Source organism: Microtus ochrogaster, chromosome 19 (assembly GCF_000317375.1).
Source record: "Microtus ochrogaster isolate Prairie Vole_2 chromosome 19, MicOch1.0, whole genome shotgun sequence".
In the NCBI taxonomy this organism is placed as follows: domain Eukaryota; kingdom Metazoa; phylum Chordata; class Mammalia; order Rodentia; family Cricetidae; genus Microtus; species Microtus ochrogaster.
This window is the reverse complement of record NC_022021.1, coordinates 21,065,454-21,075,421: the sequence shown is the minus strand read 5'-3', so window position 1 is coordinate 21,075,421 and position 9,968 is coordinate 21,065,454. Positions and strand designations below refer to the sequence as shown.

The 9,968-nt window shown below is 48.2% G+C and overlaps 1 long non-coding RNA gene across 1 annotated transcript in view; it reads left to right on the top strand.

The window, feature by feature from the left end:
* The window catches only part of LOC113457162, a 102,172-nt gene that overhangs the window by 980 nt on the left and 91,224 nt on the right, over positions 1–9,968 (top strand). The window lies entirely within an intron of this gene.

The window sequence follows — 9,968 nt, the reverse complement described above, 5'->3', positions numbered from 1 at the left end:
GGGGGGGTGGGGGTTGAGAATCGCAAAAGAGTGGGAGAGGAAGGAAAAAGCAAACGTCTGGGAACTGGAGGCCTGCTGGATGCTGGGTCCCCTAGTCCAGCCGTCCTAGGACTCTGAACTGTACACTGTGGGCACCGGAAGCGAGACTCGGCACCTACCCAGGCGAGTAACGCAACGATAATCGTTTCTTTGGAACTTGGGCATCTGTAACCTTCAATAGCGCGGTCGAGTTGAAAGGCAATCTTCACTCGACCTCCGCAGCCTAGTCAAGGCGGCCAAGGTGGGACCCGGAGAACTTATGCTCGGGCCTGCTCGGAAGCTACTCTCGCCCTTCCTTTCCGCTGCACTTCCTTGGAGGTGAGGATCCCTGCCAAATCCAAATTCAAAGCAGGTCCCCCCACTAGTCTCTCCCACCGGGGGTGGGAAGGGCTGCGTGGGCAGGGGACCCGAGACTGCGTCTAGTTTCAAACCCGCGTGGCCAGCCTGTAGCGTGCGAGGCGGGAGCTGCGGTGGAGTCGGCTGGCTCCGGCACCTGTGCTAGCCGCGCTCAGCCTCCCGCCCACGGTCGGCGCGAGTAAAGTAAAGCAATCGATGGCTGCCCGTTTGATGTGGGCGATTGTGTCAGCGGATTAAAGAGGACATCAGCGGTTCTCCCAAGCAGAGAACCCGCGGCGGCCGCGGGAGAGCAGCGAGGTTGTAAAGCTAGACTCCGCACGCTGGGCCAGGCGGCTTGGGGGCGGGGAGGGGCTCGCCTCCCAGGAGTGAGGACCGAGGTTGAGTGTGTGAAAGGAAGAGCTTCAATTAAAACCAACAGGAGCGCTCCCTCTACCCCCACCTTCGCCCGGCAGGGGCGCGCATTTGCGTCAGAGGGCGCGCGGGGCGGGCTCGCCGGGCGGGGGTGGGGGTGGGGAGCTGACTTTCGGTACCGCGTCCCGGGGCTGGGGGCTGGATGGGCTCTTGAATGAATCAGCCCTGCTTAGAAGGGCTAGTGGGGGGGTCAAGTCCTGCAACAAAGCTCAAGGACTAGCAGAGACTCACTAGGAGAGACGTCGCCCACCGATCCTTACTGTGGGCCTTTTCTTCCCGCGTTCCCTCTCTACCCCAAGCTTCCAAATTCGCCAAAAGGCCTCTGGGACCCAGAGTGACCCCTCTTCCCCCTCAAGAGTGAAGGAAATCGGCCCCTTCAGGCCTTAGGTGAAGCTACCAGTTCCTCTTGAATGAGGTCGCAATTCTCAGCCTTAGCTCTAGGAGTAGGCACCGGAGGCTGTTGGTTGGTGCCCATAGTAGGCAAAGTCTCAAGCTTTTGGAAAGGGGGAAATGCTTGCATTCTTTTGAGTCAAGTGTACCCAGTCTCTTGAGAGGAGTTAGCATCAAGCAGAGACATTTTGAGGAGGGCCTTGACCCCCCTTGGGACACAGTATAGTCCAGCAGCACGTAGGACTCAACGTCTCCAGTGTCTGTGCTCTTCGGATTAGCCACACATCCGCCGAGTCCCACAGTACTGCCTCCACTAAAAGGGCTTCCGTAGAGGCGCTGCTGGTCAGCCCAGGGTTTGGGAACTTTTGGCCTTGTTTCTTAAAGCCACCGTGGTTTGACAACAGTCTAACTTGCCACAGTCGTCCCTGGTCCTAGTATCTGTGGTTGGATAGGGCGCCTCAGAAAAATGCTCATAGTTTTTCAAGGGCACCAGAGTCCTCAAACTGTGAAATTACACACGCATACCCAGGTACGCTCAAATGCTGAAATGCTAGAATAGAAAGAGCAATTGCGATTTCCATGGCTTCCCTCCCATTCTCTTTTTCAGCTTTCTTCCCCCTCTTTTCACTCACACTGTCAGCCCCATGCCAGCCAGCTCCCTGGAAAAGTTAAATTGAGTTTGAAAGTGATTGCTGGACAGGCACCCGCTGTGAACTTTGCCTCAGCACCCTAAGGGTCTTGCTAGTGTGGGGTCGAGGGCAGGGACATGGTGCTTAGCTTTCCCCAGGGTCACTCCCTCTGCTTAGACAAGTCCGGGGTCTCTAAGGGCCTTGCAGGGAGGCCTCCGGAAGGCCTCATCCAGAGGGTTCTTTTTGTAGCTTTCTTCTACTCTCCTAGAGACTATGGAGAACTGTCCAACAAACAGGGGCTCCAGTGCAATTCACCTAGATTAAATGAGAAGGTGCCCTCTGCTCGGGCAGGGAATTAAGCTGTGAATTTACTCCATTCCTTAAGCTCTTCTAGCATGATGGTTGGGTCTTAGTCCGTTTGCCTTGATTTCCCAGCCAGCTTTCTGGTGAGTGACAGGTAGAAAGGGAGAGTCTGTGGCTACCTACACAGTGGGAACTGGTGTTCCAAGCCCAAGTTCCTGAGTCCAAGTGGCCTCTTTACCCCATTTACATAACTTCCATAGCTTTTTTTTTTTTTTTTTTTTTTTTTACCAGGTAGGTAAATAGGCCAACCTATTCTTCTCTAATCCTTTGGCTGCTTTCACACTGTCAGTTTGTTCTCTAGAAAGACACAGATCACACACATTTTAGGTTTCTGTTAAGTTACGCTGAAAAAGAGAGCTTTGTAGAGACATTTCATAAATCTAGTCCAAGAGCCAATGAGACTGTCCAATGGCACATGTGTATAGAAACTTCTCCTGTCCACCATGTTCGTACCCTTAAGTCGCTAAAACAGTATTATTCTGTCTAGAGAAACCACAGGACAGAAGCAACCCTTTTACCACGCTCATGTGGAGTGATGAACGTACTTGCAAACCCTTCGAGAGAGGTCAGTGCTTCTGATCCTGATGTAGGCCTTTCCTAAAGAGCTTTGTTTTAAAGTTTCCAAATTAAGTTGTCTCCCTTGGCATGAGGCTAAAGTCAGGGAGAACACAGTTGAAGAGACATGATATAAACATGACAGTAAACAGATCTTTTGGAGGGAAACAATGGGGAGAGGTACAGGAATGCCCAACCAATGTTTTATGATTACTCAAGCTAAAATAATACATAAATAAATTATGTTCCAGCTAGATCAGAAATCTACCCTCCCATTCCCAAGACTGACAGTAGTCTGCATTATAGCTGTAAAAAAAAAAAGTTATGCCTCTGTCAACATGAAGGCCAGGGTGACAAGTCCAGGCTAGGATTTGGGCTTCAGCTGACCTGAGGAAATGGATCTAGTAGCCCATAGGGTTCAATGAGCCTTGGAAATAGTAGGCTTCCATATCCATTGTCACTCTGGTAGTCCAGGCATTTCTTCTTAGTCATCTTTGAGAAAAAAAAGGCTCAGAAATAAGTACTTTACCTTAGTAAGTTGTTTAGTGTTCTATCTCAAACCAAGATATTTATAAAACATATTTTGGGAAAGATGAGAGAGACATCCCAGTGTGCAGGGTGTTTCAGTTAGAGAGCCCAGGATTAAGAATTTTTGGGGTGGGGACAGCAAGAGGGTAAAGCAAGAGCTGACATTTAGATGCAAACCAAGAGGAAAATAGACAGTCATTTCCAGAACATTGGTGAAGTCAGAGTCAAATATTTACCTTTTATAAAATCCAAGTATAGCCTAAGAAATACTGCAAGAAAGAAAGGAAGGAAGGAAGAAAGGTTGCCTTTTAATGTTACAATACACATTCTTTTATTTTTAAATCCATGACTTGGCTGAAGAATAACTGCATGGCTAGTCTTTCCAGAGAAAATGGGTTGATTTCAGTGAAAAGATGAAGTTTTGAAATGAGTTTGAAGGTTGTTAGACTATCCTGACAATACAATCGACTGTACTATATAATCATTTCCCTTAATAGTTACCTGTCAGAGCACCCCTTTCTCTCACTACAGGATTAGCTCATCAGAGGTAGAGCTGAGTTGGACATTTCACTAACTAAAGACGGCTTGAATATGCTTAAATCTCTAATTCCATTTTCTTCACTGACTATAATATGAACTAGTGATGGAGGGAAAGCCCAGCAAATCTAGTAACTGCATTCTTATTACAATTGTGTTTACCTACCAGAAAACTGATTAAAATAGGAAACCTAACAATTTCTTCCAAACTGTCAGTAGAAAGACATGTTTATTACAGTGGCTTCCATGTTTGAGGGGATAAAGTTTCAGGTAAAGTTTAAATAAAAAAGAATGAATACAGTACATCTCTGATACAAACCATACAGAACAGTAAATAATTATGTTCTATGTGAGGATATGTATATTTTATTTTCCCATGTCAGAGGTAGAAAGTCCATGTAGCTCATCCACAGGAGGAGTTAATGAAGTATTCCAAATGCATGACCTAACAAAACTCAGGGTAGTTCTATGTTTTATTGTTAACCCCTTGCACAAAATCTTCTGAAGCTGAAAGGAGAAAGTAAAGGGCTTTTGTGTTAGTTGATCCTAGTCTATTCTAGGGCTCAGGTTGGTGTGAAAGGGATGAGGAGGTCACTTGAAATCTCCTTTTATCTACTCTTATTTTCTCTCTGGATCAGCAACTTTGAATAGACATCATCTAATCGCTCTTAATGGAAAGAAACTATGGGAGCAACAAAAATGCCTTTGCTCCAGAAGGGAATACATGCTTGCAGACAGCTAGCTGAGCTTGCATAGGGCTGCATCTCTGCACACATGAGCTTAGGGTGTTTGGGGGTTCTTCATGGATGTGTGTACATATCTCATACACTGCAGGGGCTGGGTGAATTCTGTTGCTCTTTGTGTACATTTTAATTTTCTATCACATCGGGTGATACTTTTAGCTGACTCTCCCTTAAGTTTGTTCTTGTCTTCAGTTTCTGGCCACATTTAAGCATTATACAAACACAAATAAGAACTCAATTGTTAGTCTGTTAGAAAAGACATCTTATTTCCTTTTTGTTTTCCACCAGAAGTTACCTGATGGAAGGGTCTCTTCTCAGAGGGTGGAGATGATGTGACAGGTGGGACAGACTGGTAGCAAGCCTTTTACTTTCAATTTCTCTTGCTTTAAATTCAACTAGGCAAAACACAATAAATAAGTGGAAAATAAAAGCTGAACATAAAGTTCATTAAACAGTTTATTTCTTTATATTTATATCTTCAACTCCTTGAAGCTGATGATTGATTATAAATTATTTTAAAATTAGAATTATTTAGTAAGACTCAGGCTGAGTAAAACAGAACTGAATGCGTCTTTCTTTGGGTTTGCTACATTTACTTTAAAAAGAAATACGAATAGCTATCTAGAAAAGGACATGTGATTTCTAGGACTGAAAGCAACCGAAACTGGGCTTTCCCTCCCTAGGAAGCACCCCCCTCCATGTTCTTCTAAGCAGAATTCTAAGCCTGGGACACTGCTATAAATTCCTCTAGGGAAATACTCGGTTACCAGGGCTACAAGTTCTCATGTCAAACTGCCAGTCTCTGCTCCCTGATACAGATACCCTTGGCTGTAGATACTGGGAACTCCAGCTGCCCTTCTCTGTCTATCAGCCCGCTGAGGTTGCAGCTCAGAAGTTAGATACTTGGTGGGGGCAGATTAATCTCTCTTTACCTCTTCTTTCCCTCCCAGGATTTGAACCCCAACTGATATATTTCCTGGGGTTTCCTGGGGAATAAGAGCACAGGGGCAACCCTGTCCACTAAAGATTAAATGAAGTAGAAGATTCTTAGCTGTGGGTTCTTGGAAGCCGCTGGTGGGGCGTCAAACCAACATTTAACACATTGTTTCCACTCAACGTACATACATCCTGGGCCAATTGGGTTTAACTTTGGGAAAGAGGAAAGAAAAAGATCTAGAAAGAAAAAACAGCGGAAAGGGAAACAACCAAGAAAAGAAAGTTAAAAGTTATGGATAAATCCCATTTTCAAGGGGTACATGGTTTTATGCTCAGAGCCGCGGCAGACAGAAACCAGGCATCTTGGCCTTTCTAGCCTTTTCTTTCCTGGAGTCCCGTTGGGACTGCTTCCTCCAGATGCGAGCTCATAGCTCTTCTTGGGTGGGTGTTATTTGATTCACATTTATCTCTTTGGGACAGTAGGGGTGGTCCTGGGGGGGGGATGTGAGAAGGGGCATGATTTAGAACTCATTGTTTCCTTTGTATTTTGATTTAAAAATTTTAGTGGAGGTTTTGGTAGCACAAACTGCTTCCTCTGGTTACTGCTTAGCAGAAGAAACAATGATTTCCTATGTAGGTATTCGGCCTGATGGACACTGACCTTGAAGCTCAGACTGGAAGGGGCACCCCCTCCTCACCTTGGTCCCGGAGCAACCCCGGCCCCCAAATATTATCTGCTTGCTCACACCTGCTTTTCTGGCTCCTGGGTGCAGTTCAGAGGGGGCAAAAGGCAAGTCCCTTTGTGGCAAAGACTTGTCCATGCAAATTTAACGCTGAATAAATTAACCTCAAACCAGCAAGTTGGGGTGTAGTAGTTTAGCAGACTAATTGCAGACAATGTAGCTGAAATGACTTTTCCAATTAGCTGCTGGTTGGAGTTTAGTTGGAGGAACTGTCAGCTCCAACGATGGGTAATTGCTTTATTGCTCACAAAACTATCATCTATTTAGAACATATGTGCTAATTACTCTAGATGGGCGTCGACAAAGAGACCATAAATCTAATAGCACTTTAAAAAGTCTACCGTGCTTGCAAGCAACCCCAGCCCCTTCACTTGCAGCCAGGCCCAGGTTAGTGTGGTACGTGACTTTCTGGGAGGTACAGGTTGGACTGAAGGAGCCAACCAGGGTGCTGCGGTCAAATTGAGCAGAGAAGAGCAAGCGTTCCCTGCTCGCGGCTCAACGTGAAGGTAGTACATCACTGTCATCAAAACCAGACCGCTTTTTAACCGCACACTTTTAAAGGTTTTTTCGTAAAAGATTAGTTTAGAAATCTTTTAATTGGATTATGTTGGGAAATTAATCTCCTTTAGCCTTGACTTAATTTATTGTGGATAGTGTCAAAAAAAAAAAAAAAAAAAAAAACCCTGTGACTGAAGTAAGGGCCATGTCCCTTTGTTTCTTTCCTTAGCGCTCCAGGGTCTCCCAGCTGTGGGAGACAGTGGTGCCTCCAGGGCCTGGAGTGTGAAAGGGTGGGAAGACACATCTGGCTGGAAGGCCACAGGAGTCCCAAGTTAGTCTTCATTGTTTTAAGTGCACCTTTCTGCTCGGGATTCTGAGGCTCCAAACCCCTTGTCTCCACCGCACCTCGCCTTGATCCACAATGTGTTCTGGGTTTCTGGGGCCTGTTAGCTAGGAAAGAGGTTGCAGAGGATGGAGAAGGAAGAAGGGCATGCGGTAGGAGTCGGCCAGCCACACTTAGTTTGCCCTCTCCCTCCCAACCTCCTCCTTCTGCATCTCCAGCTGAAAGCCGACTATGAACAGATACTCTCCACTTCATGGAGCAAAAAAAACAAAAACAAAAACAAACAAACAAAAAACCCGCTCAGCTAGCTCTTGGCGTCGTCCACTCCACTCAACTCTGGAAGACACTTCTTATTGACGTGCACAGCACTTACACTACTTGAGATGGCCAAGGGTCCATTCCTAGCACCAGCACTTTGTTTTGGCTGCGACCTCCGGTTCAGCTTCTTCAAGGCGCGCCGCGCCGAAAGCCGGGTTCGTCCTAGCTGGGGCGGGAGCGGGAAGCCGAGGTAGAGCCTGGCCGGCCGCGCCTCAGCGGGAGATAACAACATCTGCCTGAAACGGGATACCTACTTTTGCAGCTCAATTTAGCTCTTAATAGCAGTCCTCTGAGGTGTGCTTAATTGATGGGGATAAAGGCGTAATGACTTGACGGGGAGACGCCAATGATCCTTTAATATACGTTTAAAAGAACAACAGCCACCCCAAACACCCGCGGGTCCTCGCTCTGTCGGGTGTGTGTGGGAGGGGGAGAGGTGAAGCGCTGAGGCTGGAAAAGTGCCCTGGTGCTGTTTCTACCTGGAGGCACCTGTGAGTCCTGACTGTTAGGACCCACGCACTCGGGAGCTGACCCGGTGCTCAGGTCGGTCTGGCTCGGTGTTGTCTTGTAGTTGCTGGGAGGTAATCAAAGCCGAGTGAGCTAAGGCTGACTAGTGGCGGGGCTGACTGTCAGGGAGGAAGCCAAAGGCGGGAAGATGCTGTTTCTTGCTAGGCTCTGAATGACCTCACGCCTTCCGGGCCTCTTAGGCCAGGGTGACCTCGGGTCTAACGCCAGGAAAATAGTCGAGTGTGGGTGCTCTGCGGGACCTCGCAAAGTTCCGCTGTCCAGACAGACTTAAATGGATCCCAGGCGCTGGGACCGAGAAGCACGCGCCGTTTGAGTGCTTGCGCGCGCAAACAGCCCCCAAATGCAGAGCTGGGGCACAGCAGCCCTGAGCACGTGGCGGTATTTAGGCCGGGTGTGACAGAGCCCTGAGGCGGGGCACACAAGGAGTTACCTGCTCTGGGGGCAGGTTCCGAAGCCGGGTCAGAACAACCCCAGTTTCTTCTTAGGACCTCTGTTCATTGCCCTTTACGTAGCAGATTGCCTGTCTTTGGACTACTTTCCCTTTGCGTAGTTACAGATAAATCACGAGGGTCAAAGAAATGTTTCCTAGGATACAGGACAGTGAGGGTCACATAAGCACTAAATAGAAATGGGGTAAAAAACTGTCTCGCCTTTTCTTTTTGCAAGGGGGAAACCTACCCAGGATATGGGCGACAATGTCTTTAGCTGTTTTTTGCAAATCTCTTGTCCACATCTTAGAGAGGTAACCTCACTGCTTCAGGGTTCTCTCCCTCTGGATGAGGAAGGAGAAACGACTGAATGACTTTTCAAAGGGATTGTTGTAAGAGATCGCAGGTGTTTAGGCTGCAGCCATTCTTAAACACACATAACAGGGACCAAAGAATGCCAAGAAACTGATTTCCCCCAGACCCGCTTGTCTCCGGAGGGAGTACATGTTGCGGGACCAGCAAATCTTCGAGGTCAAGAATTTGAAGACTTCCAATTAAGAATCCTACCCCCAGGCGTGTGTTTTCTCAGAGTGGTCAGTCCTTCTGTGGTTGCTAACCAACCTCACCTAGAGTGGGTTCACCCACTAGAAAATCAAGGTCCATTGTAGCTTAGAGTTTACTTCGGACCCCTCCGCAGCAGTATGGGCAGGATGGTGAGCTGCTTCCTAAGACCTGATATGGTCCTCAGGCTCTTGGGATTAGGAATACGGCCCCAAGACTAAATTCATGCCCTGTCTCATGACTCCTGCTCAGATGGTACACTTCTCCCCCAAGACGAAATAGGGGGCGGGGCGGGCTCTCTCTGAAGAATTGCTTAGACCAGGGTATCCAGGGCTTTCGGGAAGGCCCAATGCTCTTTGGGAGGCCAAGGTCCTGACATGCCTGCGGTGCATCCTAGTAAACTGGAGTGGTGAATCAGAACATCCTTGCTGCTGGCAAATCCAGACCCCTTTGGACCACAGACAAGGGCTCTTACTCTCCTGTGTCTTCCTATCCCTAAAGGGCAGGCCTGGGGCGAATGATTTGGTCTGAGGATCAGGCTTTTACAGCCCCAGCAGAAATGCAGACTCAAATGTCACTCTTCTAAGAGCTACTTCCGCAAGAGAGATCCACATCCCGCCTTAGTCGTAAGGTTAGCCACCCGGCCCTGGGTGCCTGTGCGGCGCCCAGCAGGGCAGGGATCCACCCCTGCCAGAGATCAGCAGCATGCTAGGCCTCCCGTGGCACTGAAGGCCGCCAGCGGATGGATGAACCCGCACAGTGACAAAGACAGTCTGCTAAGAGGGATTCAGAAAGGAACCCCAGCCAGGTGGGGGTAGGGGGCGCACGCTCCCCAAACCCCGTGAGGGAGTCTGGGTCCTCACTGCCAGTTTGCAACTCCTTGGGTAATTACTGCGAAGCGCCCAGAAACAGGGCCCGAGGGAGTGTGAGCTGTCCCAGCCCAGTCCCATAGTATTCAAAGATCCGCCTTGTCTGAAACTGCTTTTGCGAGTCATTGCAGTTTCTGCAATTTGACTCTCTAGGGGCAGACAGAGCTTTTAGGTGGTGTGTGTGTGGTGGTG